Source organism: Maniola jurtina, chromosome 4 (genome assembly GCF_905333055.1).
Source record: "Maniola jurtina chromosome 4, ilManJurt1.1, whole genome shotgun sequence".
Taxonomy (NCBI): domain Eukaryota; kingdom Metazoa; phylum Arthropoda; class Insecta; order Lepidoptera; family Nymphalidae; genus Maniola; species Maniola jurtina.
Window position 1 is genome coordinate 7,161,642 of NC_060032.1, and position 22,532 is coordinate 7,184,173.

At 34.1% G+C, this 22,532-nt stretch overlaps 1 protein-coding gene across 5 annotated transcripts in view; it reads left to right on the forward strand.

Moving 5' to 3' along the window:
• LOC123864292 (cyclic nucleotide-gated cation channel alpha-3) overlaps positions 1-22,532 on the forward strand; it is a 62,617-nt gene that overhangs the window by 15,710 nt on the left and 24,375 nt on the right. The window lies entirely within an intron of this gene.

A 22,532-nucleotide genomic window follows, 5' to 3' on the forward strand; every position in this document is an offset into this window, starting at 1 on the left:
GAAAATGTTTTCCTAAATGTTTTTTCAGTTGTGCAGTAACTTACTACGACAGGAATGAAAAATTGCGTATAGAATTATAATTGTACAGCATCGGACCTATATATTTTGTACGATGTTTAAAAAGCTTACAAATTATATTATAGGCTGCACTTAGTGTAAGCACCTATCAAATCTTTCCACCATTTAAGTTCAACATTGGTAACTAATATTTCTCATAAGTAGCTTATAATGCGTGTACAGGTATAACACAATTGATATTTAACTCAACTGGTACTAGGTTTAAAATTATGAGTGTATTTACTCTTACCTCGAAGGTATTTAGGTATACGTTGTAAGAAACACGGCTGCTGGAAGGGCATATTTCACTAAGATTGAGTTAAGGTTTGTTACTATTGTTTCATGCCGGAGCATATTATAGCTTAAGCCTCTCCATAGTAGTTATGAAATACTTCCGTTCAGAAATCAGATGCCTGAACAGCCCTCGAACTGTTCGATGATACCTACCTACCTACTAGAAGACACCAAGTCAATGGATCCGAGGCATCAAAGCTACTATATTACAAAGTTCAGCGTCGCTGAGTGGGAAATCTCAAAACCTTAATTAATTGAATGTAATAACTCCACACGTACTTAAAATATGATTATTTTCCAAATAAAGGGTTATTAGGTGTTAGATTCTCGTTAATTATAATCCGCACTCACCCTTTAGAACCCTTAATTTACCTTTCATCGTATCACTATCCCAGCTTACTTGCATGGAGCTTAACAAGCGCCTGGAATATTTACGAAGGGTTCTTAATTTGGGATGCGTATCCATATTTCGTTGTGAAACTGATTCCAGTTAGAGTTGATATTATCATAGTCTTCGTATTAAATATCTCTGTAAAACGCTTTATCTCTAAATTATATAAAAAAGGTGCAATCTACATTATTATAAAAATACTTGTCGTGACTTATCAACACACAGCCTAGACCACTGTTGGGATGAAAAAAATAGTGTTCCGAGTTAAAACCCTGAAATGTTGACAGTAGATTTTTTTTTACATAAATATAGGAAAAGAAAATAGTAATAATAAAATACTAATAATAAAATACTAAAAATGTTTTTTGACATACACGACAGACAAACAGACAACAAAGTGATCCTATAAGGGTTCCTTTTTTCTTTTTGAGGTACGGAACCCTAAAAAGAGCTTAAAAAAGCTTCATCTTACAATATTTATATTAGACCGTTTTATAATTCCACCGATCCTCTTAATATTCAGAGCAATATTAATTGAGCTATGAATATTTAATTTTGCTAATGAATAGTTCCACAGTTGGCTTTTCAAAACTGTCGTTGCTAAGCCGAATATAATATTCTGTTTGTTGGCACGGAATCAAGCCCTTATAGCTTATAGACCAAGAGATTATCGTAAGATGCCAATTTTAAATTAACTCTTCATTCGTAATCATCTTGATAAGCGCAAGATCAATTAAAACAAATTAATAAAACTCTTCAGTCTGAATTTCTTATTTATAAACAATTGATAATTTTGTAAAAATATTCTTTTTTGTAACCCAAGTTTCACCCATAAGAGTTGAACTGAAAATGACTTAACTAATTAACTTATTATTAGCTTTTCATCATCACCATCATTGTCCTTATGTTCTTAACAGACGATTACAACAGTTGTTAAGCAATGATGACCCAAGTCGCTAACTGGATAGGTGACAGACTTCGGAGGTTTGAATTTGGCAATTTCATTTTCCCCGAGCCGCGGAGAGCACTTTAACTGATAAGCCGTTGGTCCCGGTTACTATTACTTACATTTTTTAAAACCTAAATTTCGGTCGAAATTTCGGTCTTAATGGAGTGAACTCGTACCTGGGAACTCACCACATTAATATCCCAAAAAACTCCTACCACTAGGTGATAAATAGTAAGGGGTCACAACCTACAGTAATGAGAAATACGACGCACTTAGACAGAGACGTAGGTACCTACAGTGATAAAAATTGTGTTAAGTGACTATTGTCAATTCTTTCAGGAATAGCTCGCAGCGCGCTAGAGTCGACGTCATTAAACTCGATGGCTGCCCTGATGACATTATATACGCGCTACGATTTTTTATAGCACAAAAATGTGGCATACAATTTTTATTACTTTGGCAAGTTTTCTCTTGACTACAATCTCATCTTGACCCTTGTTCGTTATGATTTTGAAATATTAACTGGGAACAAAACGCATTTTATGAGCATATAAAACAGTCGACGTCTTGATATCCTTTTTGCTCGGAGATTAATAGGTTATGATAAAGATTATGGTAGGTTGGTATGGTTTTGTAACATAATTTTCAAAAAAATTTGAAAGCTTACACTGAAATGTACCTCGTTAAATTCAAGCTATAGTAGCGTCGATGAAATAGTTTTTTTTCCCACGGGATTCTTAAAGGCCTATCCGTTTAAATGATTTATACGTATGAAAGGTACAGAGGTATCTTGCATCCCGGAAACTAACACAGACAACTTTTTATCCTGGAAAATCAAATAGTCGCTACGGGGTTTTTTAATAATCTAAATCCACGCGGACGTAGTCGCCGGCATCATCTAGTGTAATAAATAATAATATATCTTCATCAATGTGAAAAAATAAAAAAAAATTGTTATATGAAGTTGTAAATAGGCACATACTTTGTGTATGTATTGTTTATGGATTAATAATGTTTCAGTGTGTGTGATCCATTAAGGAGGAGGAGTATTCTCTAGAGATACTCGTAGTTATGTTACATAGTATGTGAATAGGTAGGTGTATGTACGTATTGCATAGTGAACCAATCTATGAGATAGGAGTATTTAGGTACCTACGTCCCTACCTTTTCTATGTTATGGACGGGTAAATTGCCTTTTGATAACATTTTATTATTAACATAGAAGTACAAATATTATCAAAATATTCGCTGAATGTATCTTAACCCTTAATAAGGCGCGAGCCTGTGTAATAGTAAACTTTAAATTAGAAGCGTGTTTAGGGTAATTTAATGCTGGAGAATCCAAAAAATACATTTAAAAGTAGTGGGAGAGGGGGGAAATACCTTTTTTTTGCAGTGGGAAAATGATTCCCTTTGCCCGATTATGCTTGTCATAAGTGTAAGAAAGTGGGAATATAATTCCCTTTGCCTGTTAAGGTTATTTGTTTTTATAATAGTTTTTATTACTATTCAAATATAGCGCTGGCTGCTGACTTTGCTTCCGATATTTATTATTGCAAAAAAAAATTAAAGGTATTCCTACTACTCGTACATAATATTATAAATGCAAAGGGTTGGCTATTGAAATGTGCCGCCCTGATAGATTAAAGATGAGTTTACACGGGCCGGGCGTCTTAAAGGGTATTTGATGTCTCCGAAACAATTTTTTTGTCGGACGCGCGGTTTTTTAACTAAAAATACGAATATACGTATATTTTTAGGTTAGAAACGTAAATTTTCGATAAAAAAACTTGCGTGAAGCGAAATGTTTGACACAACCGTGCAGGGTGGCCAATTTGTTGGGAATTTCCCAACCTGCGGGTAGATTTGAAATTGAATAGGGCTTAAATTGAATGGGAATGAAATTTGATATAGAGATGAGATAAATTAAACACGAAAAGACTGTAATCACTGAATTAAACGAAATAAAGGAAATTAAATAAAATTCATGAATAAAGTACAAATAAAATTATTCCTGAGGAGAAGCCTCATGAAAAGACTTAAAACATTTTTTTGCACATAGTGCAACTTGGCAAAATGTACATAATATTTTTGTTCTCTTTTCTTCCTTCTTGGTGCTGCAAAAACGACATCGTTTGTAGGTATTTCCTTCTTCAGGGAGGTGAATCCCAACGTTGAGGAGGCGAATTTCATCTGGTACGCCGAAGTTAGAGCCCTTCTTGTTTTTGAAAACAACCTGCCGATTTTTTTTACTTGTAAAGTTTGAAACCAACCCTCGAGCTAATCGCAATCTAAACTCTCTATGAGAATGCGTATTCACAACGTGTGTAGTGCTGTAAGTGATGTAGCTGTTGATTATTGAAGCATCAAACATAAAAAAGAACAATCGCATCCAGAACTTTCTACATTTGCGGTTGATCGGATACGATGATCGGAAATGATCAAAACGATCAACTCCGCCCATAGTGAGCGTGTAACAAGCGATAGCTTTGGGGCAAAGGATTTCCTTCTTTGTTCCATCTTTCTGAGTTCGTTTTACTAATACTGTGTCAGTTGGATGGTGGGCAGTTGTAAGAACGTTAACATCTCTAGTATCAAGCCATTTAATGGCTGTAATAGGTTTAGCAGTTACAGCTGCAAACTGATTTTTTTGTAGCCTAAGATGTTTTGGCTGTGATTTTTTCATTATATTTGGAAGATCTTTCCGATTCGCTCGTACAGTGCCAACAGCAAAAATTTTCTTTTTGTACAAGTCTTCCATAAGGTTGCAGCCAGTAAAAAAATTGTCAAATGCTAGCAGTGTGTTTTCAGGAAGGTCAGTAGCAAGTTTCATTACCACATTGTATCCAAGTCCTTCGTCTTCCATGTTGTCTCCCTTCCCAGTATATACTTGGAATGTGTATAAATAGCCAGTTTTGGCGTCACAACGTGCCCATACTTTAAATCCACGTTTGATTGGTTTTTTCGGCATATATTGTTTTAGACTGGATCGCCCTTTAAATTTGACCATGCATTCGTCGATTGACTGATGACTCGAATTTGCTGTTTCTTCCTGATACACTTTATTTAGTTCTGTTATCATAGGTCTTAATTTAAACAATTTGTCATAATCTGGTGAGCTTCTATCTGGTTCATTTTCATTGTTATTAATATGTAGGTTCTCCGTAATTTTTTTAAATCTTTTAATGGGCATAATTTTTGATATTTCTGGATTGTTGTAAAAAGGGTCATTTGACCAGTACAAGTCCATATCAGGCAAAGGGTTGAGACCCATCATAATCAATATTCCAAAGTATGCTTTCAATTCCTCTGCTGATATAGGTGTAAAATTGTTACTCTTTTTCTGTGCTGCGTATATATTACTTTGTTCTACTATAACTTGTACTAGATACTCCGGGAAAAACTTTTCAAAAACATAAATTGGCTGAGTTTTGTGATTATATGTTGATTGTGGACGAATGGGATTAATAAACTCTGGAACACTATGTATTTCCTTTTCAATTTTCCACTCTCGTGGTTGTCTTGTTCTGGATACATTGACAATTCTTTGACATTGCAATGTTTGATTTTCAGTTTCATAATAATTTATGTTTAACGGTCCAGCATTTGTGTCATCTGCCTGAATTGGATGATTGTCTTCATAAATCTCCTCAAAACATTGCTGTATTTCAATTTCTCTTTCAGTAAGATCCTGTCCCCTTTCTTCTTGCATATGTTCATCTGTTGCTTTTGTTAGTTGATCACCAGATAATTGTCCTGCTGTGTCACCCACACTACTGTCAGGACAATTTTCTTCTAAAATATCTTTTAGACAACTAACTGAATATAGTTCTCGGTCTACAATATCTATATTTTCTTCCGATATTTCTCGAACACCGAAAAGCTCTTCAAGACGCCTTTCAATAATAATATCTTCAGGCAAATTGCAGTAATCTGCCGGGCTGGTCACAGGTGCTGTCTGATAATAAACATCATCGTCGGAATCAAGATCGGATAAATCGGAAAGGTTGTTGACGATTTCTTCCACCTCCCGATCACTAAGAATTTTATTTTTTTTCTTATTCATTGCTGACGAACACTACAAACAAAAGAAAACCTGTAAGTGACATGGGTTCTGAAGAGGAATGGACACAAAGAGTATCAAGAAAAGGACAGAAAAAGAAGTTAAATTTATTTCTATATATATATGCCGTATGCGTAATCCATAATACTGCAATCGGGCAATGGGAATTATTTTCCCACTTATTTATTTGAACATTTCGCAGAGAAATATCACTCTAAGACAAATAAAAACAATATACAGTAACACTAAACAGTTGTTTTATATGATACAGAAAGCATATTCTACTTACAGGAATTTTTGTAAAAGAAAAATTGTTTTTTTCTTTCTAACGTCCGATAATTTCAACTTTTCACTCACAATAACCTCGTTACTTCACTTTGAAATTGACATATCAGTGCAAGGTGACATTATAGGTGTGTGTTGCCAGTTTTAAGAAATTTAAAATTTACCATAAAAGCGTACCTTATGATTTCATTCAGTCTGTGGTCCAGCTGTTACGTAAAAATAAATGTTTTTGAACGCATTACTAAGTGGGAAATTATTTTCCTTTGCCTTATTAAGGGTTAATACAGGCCCCGTTTTTTACTCCAGAGAAAAATATATTGCAAAAGTCAGCCGTGTTGCTTTCACGACGCCACCTTCTATTGATAAAGGAGATCCTGAATGTGATTGGCCTTTTGAGGAAGGGTGGGAGTCAAAATATTGTGAGAGCATATCCCTCGAGTCAAGCGATATCGACTTGTAGCAGCTTTTCTAGTTTTCATGATTCATTACGTCTATTAAATATGGTATTTAAAATGGTAGGGTAAATAAAATAAACAAAAATAATAATTAGGACTGCTTTTTATACCTAAGTCTTAAAAAACAACCAAGTTTATTTTCTCAAATAATTGATTATTACAGTAAGTTTTATTAACGACTCAAAATGATAAATTATTATTTATTACTAAAAAATGTAAAAAATCAGCCGAGTGCGAGTCGAACTTGCACACGAAGGATTCCGTACCATCGTACAAGACAACACTTTTTTTTTTAATTTTCAAGACTGCCATTTTCAAATTTTTATTATTAGTTGTTATAGCGGCAATTTAAATACACATTGAGTTACGTCAGCCACTCTGCTTTACTGCGAATTTTTTCGTTCCGGATTTTATCCCTGAGATACCTACTAAAGATAGCTCACTCCATAGAAGCGACTTTTAATTTGTGGATGAGGCCAAACTGTTTATGCTCTAAAGGTCATTACTGGCAGGACACTCTCATCAAATAATTTGAGGTGTGCCTTTGAAATATCAACGAAACGAAGACGTAGTTTTGCCAATGCTGCCCAGCACAGCTGGTTCCTATTGTCAGCCTACTTGTCCAAGTTGTTTCTACCGAATCGTATAATCTGACCGAGGCAGTAGCATTCTTGAAAAACTTCGATGTTCGATGCCGATATTTCCTAAGCGCATTTTTTCTGAAAAATATAAAACGATCAATTAGTTCCAAACGATTAATTTTCTCTTAAATGTTGTAGATCTTGAGATTTGTTGAGAATCATTTATTTGTTTCTATTAAATTATCACACTGTAATTGATGTAAATTGTAAATACATCATAAATACATATTTTTCATATTGGCATATTTTAAAGCCAAGATTTTAAATTCCAAGAATATTAATATTTTTTACATAGCGGACTGAATAATATGTGCTTTGCTGCTTTGAATTCAAAAAATATATTCGTCTCCTTTGCCTTAGAAAACATAAGTGCCTCCTTTTAAACGTGGTTTTCGTGATTCACTGTTTTTCTTTGGAGTGAAGTAAGTTTACTAAGTGAATTACTCAACCACTCCTTTTAGTGCTTATAACCATTTCTTAAGATTTATAATGAATAATTATTACAATTTTATATTTTTTGTTTTCACTTTATTTTTATAAAAGAATTTTTTTTTTTTAATAATTAAAGTACGGAATCCTACAAAAATTCGAAAAATCTGTTAGAAAAAACTTACTTTTTAAAAGTTCACAGTGTATTGCAAATAAAACACCTGACTCGCGCTAGAGGTCAACGGACGTCGTGGAGTAGATAAGTGCCGTAGCGTCATTGCCGCTTCGTAGTTTTGACCCCGAGTTCTGCACGCTATACATTGCGGATTTCAAAAATACAAAATCTTATACCCGGCTATTGTGTGTTTTAATTTTGTGATAACTTTTCATTGGAGACTGTTGTGGTGTGTGTGCTTTGTATTTGTGCTACCTTTTGTTTATTTTTAATACTGTTTGTCTCCATAAAAAATAAAAAATAAAATAAAATAAAAATAAAATAAATCACTACAAGTGTAAATTATTAAAAATTTATAACACCCCCGACAAGTGAAGGTAACTAGAAAAGAGCTGCTAACTTTCAACCGGCTGAACTGATTTTCTAGGATTATAGCTATCCAAAGTATCTGAGTTTTCCAAAACATCATTTTGAAATAAATAATTATGTATCTAGGCAACGTCCATCTCAACAGCTTGACATTTGTCAATTGACATAATATTATGAACCTAACGGTTAGTTAACATTCTTTTCTACAAGAAAACTAGAAAAGAGATGATAACTTTTAAATGGCTGAACCAATTTTTTTGGATTATAGCTACACTCTCGATCAAGCCACCTTTCAAACAAAAAAAAACTAAATTAAAATGGGTTCATTCGTTTAGGTGCTACGATGCCACAGACAGATACACAGATACACAGACACACAGATACACAGACACACAGATACACAGATACACAGATACACATGTCAAACTTATAACACCCCTCTTTTTTGGTCGGGGGTTAAAAACGATAAGTATGAGGCATTGAGAATAATTATGGTAAGGTATTGGTGGAAAATGGTATTGGATTGTGTAATAATAGCGCTACGTTTTTCCTAGCGTACCCCTGTAGTATTTAGTACCACAATAATTATGTTAATTTGGTAGAGCGCTTTTTTGTACTCATATTCCAAACTCTGTAAGGCGAGAGCATCTAGAATCATAGCAATTATTTAAGCTAATTTCATCCGTGAAAACATTTCCCAAGTTCCTTTGAGGAAAACAGTCTAATAAAGCTATAGAACATTAAGACTGATTCAGAATGCGGTTGTAAGGCACTGAATAGTCGTATTGCTAGATTGAACGGTGCTTCGTCTCTATGCGAATCTGAAACGAGATCCAAGAATGACTTATTCTAGTGGAAAAAAACAAGAGAAAGCAAAATATTGTAAGAAGCTCCCTCGAGTCGAGCGCCATCGACTTGAAGTGTCTGCCGATATCACCTTGTTTATTGACATCTGCAACAGTCCCTTTGTTTGCACCGTCTAGAATACCTAGTAGATATTCATCTTTTTTATTCCTTCGAACTAGGTACTTAAGTAAAAATATTGCTGTTGATGATATTTATATTTTATTTGATAGTAATTTCAATCCACGTGGACGAAGTCGCGGGCATCTAGTAAGCTATAAAACTTAAAAAATAACGAATAAAATAGATTTACAATAGTTTTCTTATCCTCAATATCAAACTCAAAATTTATAGATGGGAATATCTATAGCACCAAGATTTAAGTGTTGGAATCTAAAGTTCAATGACAGACTCAATATTTGGATGTGAAGTTGGGTTCTCGTGAAAACAAAATTCTTGTGCGAATTTCCATTCAAAAAAATCAGTAAAAAGCAGTAAAAGTAATTGAAGAATCCGTCACAAGAATTAAAACAGATATTCGATAGTGAAGCTAAATGAAACAATGAAAATATCACATTTCCTAACAGCTAAGTAGGTACCAAAAGAGTAGGGACAGGTAAAAAACTTCGCTATATCTTGAATTTGCATTAAATACGCCTGCTGATATTATGACCTTTGATATTACAGTCATTGTTAAAGGCCATGTAACTTCGACGCAAAAAGTAGACGCGCGTGAACATGGAATTCAAATGACGGTCATTATATGAAATGGGACATTCAAACACCTTTGCCATTTTCCGGGATTATTATCTTGGCCACAGTTATAGTTTCCAGCTTATATTATATTAAACCCTGTAGACTGTAAGTACTTATACGACGTTTGTCTGTGTATTAGCTAACTTCTAGAGTTCTAGAAGTGGAGTTTGGTAATGCGTTTTCATTATCATCAGAGGTGGTTTTCATCATCAATGGCATCTACCATACTTATACAATAGACTACGGGCCCATGTACAAAAATGGATGGGTCATATGAACCACCAGATGACGTATATAAGACGATATAAGAGCATAAAATAATACGATTCAGCACTATGCCGTCACTTGTAAGCTGTCCAACTGAGTGCTGGTGAGAATTCAAAAGTGCAGGTAGAGTGAGTACATTTTGGTCATATATTTTTGTACGGCATTTTTACCATCGATAGATCCATGAAAAATAGTAAGAAAGCGCGCAGTGCCGTAAAAAAATGGTGCGCCACAAAGTCGGTAATTTTTTTGATTTTCTGATAATTTCCGGAGTAAATTTGGTCATTTCATTCTGTACGGCATTAGTTTCATACTGTTTCAATACAGCCTCTAATCCATTATTCCGCAACGCCGTACAAAAATCATGCGACAAGGGGAAAAAATCGAGGGTTGCAACCGCCTCTCTTTCCGTGCTCCAGGGGGTGATTTGAAAAAGAACGGCTTTGGTTCCAAAACATTATCTAGCACTCAAAAGTACTATTAAAAATAATGCCGTCAAAAAATTAGTGTTCATTTGAATGTGTATCAATAATTATCTTAATTTCATGGTATACTTGATTTTTAAAGCTGTAAAATCATTTGACTCTGTACGGCAACTTTTTTTTAACATGATAGTGTAAAATACTATTGTTATATAGTATTGCCGTTCAAAAGAAACTGTTCTAAAAAAAATTATTGAGAAATACAAAAACTGAAATTTCTCAAATTATTGCAAAAGTTTAAATATTCATAGATTAATAAAATATAGCAATTTTCTTCATTCTCCCCTTGTTTTAAATAGTATTAAGATAAATGAATTAGGAAAAAATGATGCCGTACATTTTAATGCAGTCCATATCTTTTAGGCTGATGAAAATGAAACAACTATTTTTTAGATAAATTCGATATATTTAAAGATGATAATACAAAATAAGGTTTTTATTTAAATTAATCAGTATCGGAATCAGCCGCTGAGTTGTTATCGGAGTCAACGTCTTCATCGACGTCCGAATTATCTTCTCTATCATTTTCTGAAACATGAATAAGTTTTTGTCAAAATTAAAGTCTTACGTACAGATTGAAGATGTAAAGATATATTTATTCACCTATGACGTTATCAATTTCTTCGCCTGATTCCTCATCCGGTTCCGTTATGTCACTGACTTTTTGGGGGCATTCCTCGCCGTGGAACCAGTCGAAATCGTACCGACCGTCATTGAACATCCATCCATATCTTATTGGTAACAAGGTCGACGGTATTTGTTTGTAGGCATTACACCAAATCTGTGCTATGTAGGTACTTCTCTTCATATGTTGTTTTAACTCCCTGAAACAAGGGGGAAACGACGTTGCTTCCAATTTCATAGCTTTCTTTTTGAAAGCTTCATTACAGCTTTACGTCATAACAGAACGTCGCTCCGTAAACGATATATATGTAAATTATATTTATTTCATATTTTTATTACTTTTTTATCTATATGAACTTTCAGATTTGTACGGCATTAACTTTTTATAAATTACTAGAGGATGCCCGCGACTTCGTCCGCGTGGATTTAGATTTCAAAGATCCCGTGGGAACTGTTTGATTTTCCGGGATAAAATGCCTATGTCACTTACAGGATCGCAAGCTACCTCGGTACCTTTCATACAAATCGGTTAAGCGGATGGGTTTTTAGGAATCCCGTGGGAATTCTTTGATTTTCCGAGATAAAAAGTTGCATAAGTCAATTACAGAGACGCAAGCTACTTCGGCACCAAATTTCATACAAATCGGTTAAGCGGATGGGTTTTTGGGAATCCCGTGGGAACTCTTTGATTTTCTGGATAAAAAGTAGCCTATGTCCGTCCCCGGGATATAAGCTAACCCTGTACCAAATTTCGTCAGAATCGGTTAAACTGTTGGGCCGTGAAAAGGTAGCAGACAGACAGACAGACTGATTCACTTTCGCATTTATAATATTAGTATGGATTGCATTAAGTACAAATAAACTATCTAAATGCCGTATAAAAAAATATCGTCATAAATTTCACTTTACATTTCGTTCTATGGATTTTTCCTTGAGTTTTTTTCCCCTACAAACCTTTGGACCAACGAAAATGTACGGCATGTAAAAAAATATTATCTATGCATAAAATACTTTCAAAATAAATTAATTTTATGTTGTTTCAAATCACCCCCCGGAGCACGGAAAGAGAGGGAGTTGCAATCCTCGATTTTTTCCCCTTGTCGCATGATATTTGTACGGCGTTGCGGAATAATGGATTAGAGGCTGTATTGAAACAGTATGAAACTAATGCCGTACAGAATGAAATGACCAAATTTACCCCGGAAATTGTCAGAAAATCAAAAAAATTACCGACTTTGTGGCGCACTATTTTTTTACGGCACTGCGCGCTTTCTTACTATTTTTCATGGATCTATCGATGGTAAAAATGCCGTACAAAAATATATGACCAAAATGTACTCACTCTACCTGCACTTTTGAATTCTCACCAGCACTCAGTTGGACAGCTTACAAGTGACGGCATAGTGCTGAATCGTATTATTTTATGCTCTTATATCGTCCTATATACGTCATCTGGTGGTTCATATGACCCATCCATTTTTGTACATGGGCCCGTAGTCTACAATATTATAAATGCAAAAGTTGTCTGTCTGTCTGCTATCTTTTCACGGCTCATTTGTTTAACCGATTTTAATGAAAGATACAGAGATAGCTTGCATCCCGGGGATGGACTACTTTTTGTTCCGGAAATCCAAAGAGTTTCCACTGGATAAAAAAAAACCAAGTGGACGATGTCACAGGCATAATCTATTTGGTACAGAGAAGCGGGCGTATTTTGGAGTGGAGACTGCGTACCGGTAATAGCAACATCTAACCTGCTGGACCGATGACCAGGTCAATGAGGAAAGCAGGGCCGTCTTTGGTGGTGCGCTCTGGAAAGGCCTATCTATATGTTCAGAAGTGGACACGTATCATGAACAGACTTTTTTTTAGCATTTCCCAACGCGTCTTTAATTAGATTAGCTTGAACCTACCCGGAAATCGATTTATGAAAATTGTTAGCTTCTAATTCTCTATGGAAATATTCACCACATCAAATCAGATTAATCATTAAACTAATAAATAATTCTTTTGTCAAATTATATGAATTAACAAAACATCTATGTTCGTTGATGCGAACACAATGCCAATTAGTGGACATATTTCATTATTTGTGGTAAACCACACACAATATTACTTTGCCATAAACATTTATGTTTTAGTAGAATAGATAATATCAAATCTAGGTACATAACAAAAATACATTATTATCAACCAAAAATCCTTCGAAGATCTGTACTTTTATAAAAAATGTGCGACTTCGCGTGCGAGTCCGACTCGCACTTGACCATTTTTTATAAAATCAAAATCCAATCATCTAAAGCTGAACTGTCTATTTTGAACTTTTGTAATGACAAAAATGATTAGATCTTGAAATTCTTTTAGATTCAATATCCAAAATATCCAAAGGTACCTACTGATAACATAAACGCGTTGATATAATTCTCAACTTACCTCAAAATATATTACAAATCATTCCACTTCATTAAAAAACTGCATTGCCGAGAAAAAAAAGATCGTCTTCCACTCCAGAAATTTTCTATTTGTGCGGTATAAGCCCTATAAATAAGCGCTATCTTTCCTGCAATTATCTCCGTATTTATGAGAGGAAAACGTCGACCTCCGGTTGAATCGTCCGCTTTAGCGTACCCGATACACTGTTTATTATTAGATAAAACCGATGGTTGATTTTTTACATTTGAAAGTGTATTATTGAGCCTAATAATATTAATTATTATTAGCCTATAACACTATTGGCTTTACCGGCTATATTTTGTTGTTATATTTAAAGCTTTATTTTGTGGGTATATCTTAATACTTTAAACGAGTTTAATCTCAGAAACTCAGGTTTTATGCCGGGGCTTAATCATTTCGTGATAATTAATTAAGCACTAATCAACTTTAAAAATAAAGTTTTAAATATATCATACGTATATCCATTATTAATATTATAAATGCGAATGTGTCTTTGTCTATTTATTACCTTTCCACGCCCGTCTGTTTAACTGATTTTGATGGGTACAGGGATGGCTTACCTCCCAGTGACGAGGTCCCACGGGATATTTAAAAACCTAAATCCACGTGCACAAAGTCGTAGGCATCATCTAGAAGGGTCATAAAGGTTTTAGCAAACTGAATTTCTTCACAATAATATAGGAAAGCTGGGGAAAATCGATCACCCCTGTTATCCGGCAGTCCGATATAATGGGGCCACAACGGAACACTATCTTCGAACGAGATTTCTTTTACTCAATTCGGGACCATAATTTAACGTCAACGTATTGGATACATGAAAGAATAAATTGTTTCACAGCGCAATATTTTTTGTCTATGGTCTTATTTTTCAAGTGGTAACATGCTTGTAACTTAATGCCCCTTGTATTATACATTTGCCCAACGCGCTCGGCCATTGTACACAGTATTACACCACTATAGCATAGGTTTAATTAATAAGTATTTCCGCGTGCGACTTACGTTGGCCGGTTTGCCACTAGAAGATCTTGACGCATTACGCAAACGGCTGTCACATGCTGGCCGGTTTTCGCCGAATGCATTAATTGTCCAATATAAACTGGAGGCTTAATATCTCGATGAATCATTTAAGGCTCTATCTTGTGAATAAAGTTCTAATATCAATTAAATTATAATGTATAGTATTTACGACAGTATACACAGTATACGACAGGTTGAGATGGCAATCGGGGTATAATGCGGGGGGACGCCCCGCTTGCCATTTTAACCTGTCGCGTACGTTAGGTTAGTACAATGCTTTGCAATGAAATAGCTGTTGTAAAGTCATTATATAGCGGTGACAGGTATTACTCTATCTATTTAATTCGTTATAATATTTAAGATCTAAAATATATTTAAATAATACTTAATTTATAAACACAAAAGTACAATAAACCCCTATTTGTCTATTTCTGTCGGTCTGTTAGGTTTTCACGGCCTATCCATTTGATGGTGATGATGACTGATTGAAATCGATTTTGACAAGGTGCAGAGATACCTTGTATCCTGACTCCCGGAGACAGGCGTAGGCTAATTTTTAGGAATAAGAACATTAGAGTTCCCACGGACTAAAAATACCTTAATTCACAAGCACATAAAGTCGCAGGCCTCATGTCGTATGGTTAAATGGAATTTGAAAAAACTTCACAAGAACATAAAGGGCAGGAGTTCTGTATTTAATTTCTTGCCACTTTTGTTGCAAGAAATCTTCTGCGGGCTTGCACTTCATTTCTCTTACAAATTGAAATTTTCTTTATTCACAAGAAATAAAATCCAGTAAAAATCTTTTTAGATTTTAATATAATAAATAGGGGATGATCGTGCGAAGTACATGTACGAAGCAAGTGCCTAGCTCCGTCTAATTTATTGGAATTTTATGTGGAGTAATCAAGCAAAGTGATTTGAGAGGGCGTTTAGAAGGCTCAAGCATGACACGGAAGACTAGGACACACTCATTCCCAGCTCGGTCTGATATAAATCAGCCCCAAGTTCAATCTATAAGAGCCATACACCCATGTACACAGAAAATGTTAAAAGGGTAAAATTTGAACACTGACATAATGTCCTCGACCGAATTTCGGCCACGTCGTCCAATCACCACAGAGATTATAGCCATTTTTTCGGGAGGTATTATACTGCACAAGGGTGAGCGAAAATACAGGTGTACTCCATATAATCTCCCCACTCTCATAGTGCCGAAGGGACGGCAATCCGACACAACCGGATGGAGGTGAGGGATAGACCGACGACGGTTTAACGTGCACAACGCACGTTTAACGCTGTACACAGCTGAACCACTGCCATCTTTCTAACTCTGTCCTGGTACCTACTGAGTACTCCAAATATCTACTATCTCTATACATAGTAATAACAAAGATGCTTCCCAGCATCCGTATGTGCTAAATGGATTTTAATGCGGTTTTGATTAATAGATAGAGAATGATTCAAGAGTATGGTTTACATGTATAGTTTAATATTATTTTTAAAGCTACCAGTGCAAAGCTGGGCCGGGTCGCTAGTTCTCAATAATAGAAGAATTCAATACCTAACTATTATGTCTCACGCGGAACTCAAACTCAGGACCTCGTCATCCCCAGTCAAATATGTTAATCACTAGACCAACGAGGTGGTTAAGTTCGGACATAATTGGATATGCAGTAATAAATATTACATTATCATCCGCGTCCATACAACAGTCCATATAATAACTTTAATAATATGCGGTCATCCCTCGGCGCGAAGTTTTCAAATGTCTGTTTATGATATTCAGGCGGCTAGTCCCTTTCTTGTTAATCCATTATTCAAAAGTCCTAACCACCTATAATAAAATACTAAAATACTTCGCTCAAATAATTTAGGAGTACTAATTAGGTAAGATACCTGAATCTTATAAAAATTAATCAACACATCTGCTCACACTTTCAGGAAGTTTCCTTATCAGTTATATAAAAAATTCAGTTCGTTTTATGTAAAAAATTACTGCACTCGTCTCTTATTCGCCTTCCTGTGAATATTCTTAGGTAGGTGATATAACTGACATAAAAGATGCTTTACAGCATTTTCATATGCCTCTTATCTTTGCATAATGCTAACACGTAATGCACTTTATGCGTGTCGTAAAAACCTTTTTAAAAGGATCACCCAAAGTAGTGACGAGATTTTTACGAGTTACTTAAACTAGGGAACTGATAACCGAACTGAAAAGAGCTTGGAATTATATATTTAAAGGGGCAGTTTACTATTATTTTATTGGTCGATATAAATATGTACACCCTCAACAATTTAAAAGATCTTACGAATTGAGGTCTGTCGTCAATTGACATTGATTATGCGTAGGTACAATCAAAGGCCTTAAGTCCCGTAAGTCGTTTAGTACTTTAATGATCATATTCACGTGGCACGGTTACGCACATGCGTTAGGTGTGTGTGGCGTGTTCATAGAAAAAGGTCATAAGTGCGACAGGTTTTTGATGCAATAATTTCGCGGAATTGCTACTCGAACTCTAAGGTCGGCCGTACATGCGTAGACACTGAACTTATGATGACAGTGACTACGCAGAAAAGACGTATAGGCTCTAAGACTTTTATAAATATACTCGTACATGGATCAATTATGCCATTCGTAGCATAATGCTAACAGGTAGGTACTTAAAGCGCCTTGAGTGTAATAAAAAGCGTGTAGCTGTCTCCAGGCCAAGTTTTTTATAAGAAAAGGCTTGCTTTCCTTTAGAGTGCAGTTAAAGTATGATAAGTAAGTCAAAATGAATAGGAAATAATAGTCAAAGATAACAACTCGAGTTTAGAATTTGATAAGTTAGGTAGGTACGTGACATCAAAAAGTTTAAGTCAAAGTTTTATCAGATCTAAATTAGCTATTTCCATACGAAATGAAAAAAAAAACCCTAGAACACGGAATTACATTAATTTGAATCGTGTACTGGAAGCTAGGTTTGATACTCGCTGGCTCTGTCTCTATATGGGTTGTTATCGTAAATATTGTGAGTAGAGGACGTAAAAGTAGCAATCACTTAGTTTTCAGTTCTTTCCTACTCTCACAAACAATGTGATGATTTTTATAGAACATGCAACCCAGCCTGTAGGTGGTGCGCATACTGTCATCATTGTTTTATACACCTAGACCTCTTATTGGCTTCCATGCTGTTTTCTGTAATAAATAAGTTTACAATCTGATTCAAACTTGTTTAGTCGTTTTGATAGATTAATTTTTTGAAACCTTTTCCTAAAGACACTATTTATTTAAGAAAACTGGTATAAAATTATTTCTGAGGTTTGATTTCTCATCTAAATATGACGAGCCGACTTTACCCCTACTAACATACCTAGTTAGTAGTCTCAAAAGTTATATTTAGCTACGCCAAACACCACCTGTGACAATTTCTAATTTTACCTACAGGAAATCAATAACAATACAAGAATTCTTGTTCCCAAAATAAACAGTCGCCCTTGCGCCATCTGCAACCGCTAAGAAACCTTATTAGGTCGCTATAACAAATCGAAAAGGGATATAAGGAAACTTGAGGCGTATGGCTGTGTTATTAGGCAATACCTACTTCCGATTGGTTTCTGCACCGTAAAGTAATAGAATTAAATATGTCGTGCTTATATTATATTCATGAGTAGATACTCGATATAGGTGGATATATTATGTGTGACGCTTTGTTTTGTCGATCCTGGTTCAAGGAATTTAAACTTTCAGTCTCAACTTCGGAAATCTTTCAGTCGGAAAGTTAGAGTTATCTAGGTACATAATATTATTTTAAATAAAATGAAAAAAGTTCCCATCCATCTGCCAAAAATTTTACACGGGGCCAAACGATACCACAAACGGTCTTTCATAACAACACTTTAACTTTACTAACATTAGTTTTTAAGCATCAAAATTGTCTACAAACAAAGTGAGTCCTGGTTGCTCTTAATAAAGATTTATTATTATTATTATCATCTATATAACTTACTCTCACGCCCGGTTACAAAATAGAGATATATATATATATATATATATATATATATATATGATGATCATCCCTATCTTATAAACATGATATCTAAAATTATGATACCTTTTTTGGTAGAGAATTTTCTTCGGTTTCTTTTGATAAATATCATTTTACTCTAAAAGTTAACAATTACTGAGAAATTCGCAAACACCCGTTTGTCCTTGAACCTTAGACCCTGTGTAAAGTTTTAGCGGTACTCGGATGGATGGGAACTTTGACATTTTATTTATAGCAAAAATATCATAGTTCACATTAAATCTAGCTTAATTTCCCTGGGCTATTTCCACACATTTAAGGCAACATGTACTACAACACGGCATAAATAGTATTGTAAAGTTACTGTTTTAATTAGAGAGTGGCGACGCATCCTGTGGTGTCGACCCAGCGTCTGTTAATTTAGTAGAATAAGATAACTTTTTGTTCTGCGATATGCCCATAGTGTGAGCGCTCTAAAAGTTGGCCACAGTTGACCTCGTCATGTCACCCTCGAGAAGCGATCTGTCTTGAGGCTCTCGTTGTCTATTGTGTCGGCTTATAGCCGCAATATCCTCTTATCGGTTGGGGATGAATTATATCGTAGACGCTCTTACGGATTGGCTGTCATTTAATATTCGATGGTAATTTAATAGCAGTTTAACCATATCATTAGATTAGGTTGGTTACATCCATACTAATATTAATAATAATAATAATAATAATCACTCAATATATATATCTATTTTGTAACCGGGCGTGAGAGTAAGTTATATAGATAATAATAATAATAATAAAGCCCTTTATTACTGAACAACAGAATGAAGTTTTACAGAAGTTTTGCATACAACTATAGTACCTAGGTGTAATCTAACTAGTACATTTTTTAATTTTATTATTTTAACATAAATTTTATTATTTTAACATTAATGTAGGCACTTATTTTCTTAATTACTTATTATTATATTTTTCTATATATACATTTTTATTTTTGTTTTGTTTATTTTATCTTCAGTTTTTCTAATTTTAGTATAAGTACCTACTTTCCTTTATAACATTCCAGAGTTTGGCCTAGCTTACTGTTTCAAACAAAGTTTTATCTCAAAATATGATAATAGGTAGGTGCTAAAACTCTAAGTTATTTTTCTTTCTTTTTGATTGAAATATTCTTTTTATATTTTACAATGAGTAGATATACAAATTGCAAGTTAAGTTATAAGTAATATTCATTCTTATGTACTTGTCTACTAAACGGAAAGCAACACAAACAATTTGTTTTTATTTTTTTATTACATTGATTACACCTAGAAAAATCTGTTAAACAAATTATTCGGTTTACTTACTTATATTATTTTTGATATGTAATCCAAGAAAGTACTTTTAACAATAAAACTGTATGTTAAGTAGTTGTATTATTTTTATCCTAATGTATAATATTGTAAGCTTTTTAGTAACATACTGCAAGTATAATATTATATAAAATTATTTTTTAATTGGAAATTCCTACTATAATCTCTAATCAGTGAACAAATTACTTAAATGCTAATTAATTTCCAGTAGATACCTAGTTAACTGTCTAGCTGTTCAGTACACCCTTAAGGTGTGAGGCCTCCTTCAGATGTTTGCTGTGTTCATTTAACAGACGGTAGTCAAGTGACCTATGAACTTGTTATTTGCACTGAAGGGTAGTGGTCTAACCTCTCACGGGGACCAGCCGGATTGAGAGGTGGAGAGGGTCTATACAATGGTTTTCTAGCAAGTTTTATTATTCTAGGTTAGTGCATCTGTATAATATCAAGAATATTTAATTCTTGGTCTTATTTTTGTGTTTTCCTATTTTTATTGTTGTTTTTGAAATTATGGTTGCTTACTACCTCTTGGGAAAACAAGGGAAAATTCATCTTATTGTTGGTGATTTTTGTTTCCATTCCAGTTTTAATTTGGTCTAATATTATAATTTTATCATAAATTAATTTTGCGTTTTTTCCATTTTTTCTTTCTTCAGTAAGTTTTTCTCTAAGTTGTTTTCTCTTATTAAGAATCTCTTTTGGAAAATCTTCCATAATATAGTAGTTTGAACTGTCAAGCATTTTCTTCTTTTTTAACAAGTTGATTTTCATTCCTACTGTTTTTAAGGTTACAATTACAGGTCTAAAAGTGCCTGTCTTTTTACCAAGTCTTCCCACATACTCCAGACTATCATTGCTGTAGTTCATTTTCATGTTGTTGTTTATTATATTTAGTACATATTTTTCTAAATCATGGTAGCCATTTTCTTTTTCTTCTACTCCAAAAAATATTAAATTTTTTCTCCTTATGAATTTTTCGAAATAGTTAATGGATTGTTGCTGTTTTTCTAATTTTTCTTCCAGCATTTTAGTTTTAAGTTCCATGTTTTGAAATTTCTCATTGATGTTATCATTTATGCCATTTATGTTTTGTTGTATATTATGTAATTCTTGTTTTTGTGTGTTCATTTGAACTTGTATTTCACGTAGTATTTGTTTAATTTCTTCCATTTTTAATAAAAAACGTTGTAAACTACGAGAACTGCAGAGGTATAAAACTAGGCAATCATAAATCGGTATTTCGGTAAGTAGGTAAGTACCTGGATAATTTCAATAGCTTCGTATCAAAATCCTCGAACGTCATACATTGGAACTGCCTGCTGCATTTGTGGGTAGATGGCGTCAGAGGTAATCTTATCCAAGAATTATTTATTCGACAGTTTAAGTTTTTAGGTTATAATAGTTATATTTCACTTTTATTTTTCTGTTCACGTCCAAAATTTACGTACACAAACCTGCGAGATTATTCATTTAAGAATATTAGCTCAAAATTCAAAACAATTTGTAACTTATGATGATTTTTGTAGGTCCTGGAACTCCATTGTCCGTTGAGAATTTCTTTATGTTTTTTATCGCAAAACTGCTGTAATTTTACTAGATTATTATCACTAGTTATAGTTTAGCCACTAATGCAACAAATTATCTCTTTTTATTGCAATAATAATCTATATTTTTATTTTAAAACACTTTTTGGTACGGAGCTGATGTTAATCAGTGCACTGTTGCGCCCTCTCATACTAATATTACAAATGCGAAAATATATCTGTCTTTCTGTCTGCTAGTTTTTCTTAGCCCTGGAACGGACATAGGCTAAGTACTTTTTATCTCGGAAAGTCAAAGAGCTTCCACGTGATTTAAAAATAACTACTTCCACACGGACGCAGTCACGGGTAGCATCTATTTTAAATTATTAGTGAAGGTGCCACTAATATGATTACTAGCAAAAAACAGATGAACACAGAATGATAATTATTTGTGATTACTATTTATGTCTATAATAATAAATGGACCATTGCTTTATTTCCGATTTTACGTATTTACTGACCTGTAAGAAGAGTGTACCCATATATATTTATTTGGTAAGCGTTTTATTGAACATCCTTATGTTTGTTGGGATATCCATTACGGATTGTAGCGGTCAAATGGCAGAAATATACAGAGCTTAGCGGTAAAAGGGTTGTCTCAAACGTGAAATCGAAAAGCCGAAGACAAATTCTGATTTGAGTTGTCACACCTAAAGAATAAATAAAATAATAATATAAGACAGATTTGAAGATATAAGTTGTTCTGCCAATATTAGTATAGCTTGTTACGGCTATATTCACGTATTTAGTCGACGTAAGGCCGATAGTTTAAGATAGAAGTTAGTTTAGTTTAAGATAGTTCACGATAGTTTAAGAGGGGTCTCTCCGTCACTCGTTCTATACAAACGTAGTTCCAATTTCATTTAAATATTAAGGCATTAAGGCACAGATATTAGTTTCTAGAATATGTCTGCAAAATTTCATGGACTTTGGTTGCTTAATATTCAAATGAAATTGGAACTACGATTGTATAGAGTAAGTGACGAAAATTGAACTGCCACTTTGTGGATATCTGAGGAATTACTTTAAAACATTTTAT